This window comes from Phyllobates terribilis, unplaced genomic scaffold (assembly GCF_046119375.1).
Source record: "Phyllobates terribilis strain yellow unplaced genomic scaffold, ASM4611937v1 Scaffold_11__3_contigs__length_659146591, whole genome shotgun sequence".
Taxonomy (NCBI): domain Eukaryota; kingdom Metazoa; phylum Chordata; class Amphibia; order Anura; family Dendrobatidae; genus Phyllobates; species Phyllobates terribilis.
The window spans coordinates 574,052,283-574,053,503 of NW_027362771.1; the positions used below are offsets into that span (position 1 = coordinate 574,052,283).

Consider the following 1,221-nt stretch of genomic DNA (forward strand, 5'->3'; position numbering starts at 1 on the left):
GCAAAAGGTGGCTACTTTGAAGAACCTAGAATATAAGACATATTTTCAGTTGTTTCACACTTTTTTGTTAAGTATATAATTCCACATGTGTTAATTCATAGTTTTGACGCCTTCAGTGTGAATGTACAATTTTCAAAGTCATGAAAATACAGAAAAATCTTTAAATGAGAAGGTGTGTCCAAACTTTTGGTCTGTACTGTATGTAGTAAGCTTTGTTTTGTTCCCGTACCTATGTAGTAAGTGCCAAATATTCATTGAATGCGTCTCAGAGTCTTTTTCACTTACTGAATGTTCTCTTTGGTCAATCTGTTCTTATTTACTACTATATTACTACTTGGGATGTTGATGTTCCACCTTTGCGACAGACAACTATTTACAATCAAGGATTAATGGTGGCCCTGAATTACATTGTAGTCATATTTGCATACTGTATGGAGATATTAAACAGACATTGTATGGCAGCTGCTTTGGACAATTTATTGCAGTTGTATTAATGTATGAAATGGTGTTATTGAGTTGGCAATATATATATGTTAGTACTCTGATACAGCTGCACAGTTATTTTTTGACTCATATATGGTTTTATTTTGGCTGTATTTTCAGTATCATGTGCGCCCTATATTGCATTTTTTTTAAATTGTATGTTGGTATTATTTAGACACAGTATAACAAAACTTGGAAAAGGTCCTATTTAGCAACAAACCTGTACGCCCGAACAAGGACTTGAACCCCAGACCCTCAGATTAAAAGTCTGATGCTCTACCGACTGAGCTATCCAGGCTTCTTAGTGTTGTTAACATTCTGACAATAGTACACCATTACTCTGTCTACAACAGGGTAAGGTAAATGTGGAGAAGCAGAGAACAATATGGAATGTAAATATAATAGTATTGACCAGGTGAGGCCAAAAAAGAGTGTTCATAGTGCTATTGGAGTACCTCCATTATTTGTGGGATCAGAAGTATAGTGTAACAGTGAGAGCAACAGGCACCCAAAAAAGTTCTGGGGGCTACCGAGTCCCACTGGTTTCTGCATCCTGGTCCCATTGTCAATAGACTAGAAATAGCCAGAACTGCCGGATTAGTCAATAATCACCCGTCCTGTCACGGTAGATGTTTTCAGACTAATACCGCCATTACAGGTAATAGAATTAAACTTTATTATTCACAAAAGACAAACATACACATAAAAAAGCCCCTAAAAAAAACAGTTTAAAACCAA

General features: G+C 36.0%; 1 non-coding gene across 1 annotated transcript; it reads right to left on the reverse strand.

Moving 5' to 3' along the window:
- Positions 1-708: 708 nt before the first annotated feature.
- Positions 709-781, reverse strand: TRNAK-UUU (transfer RNA lysine (anticodon UUU)). Its single transcript has one exon. It is a non-coding gene; the product is annotated as a tRNA-Lys (tRNA).
- Between the last annotated feature and the right edge of the window lie 440 nt (positions 782-1,221).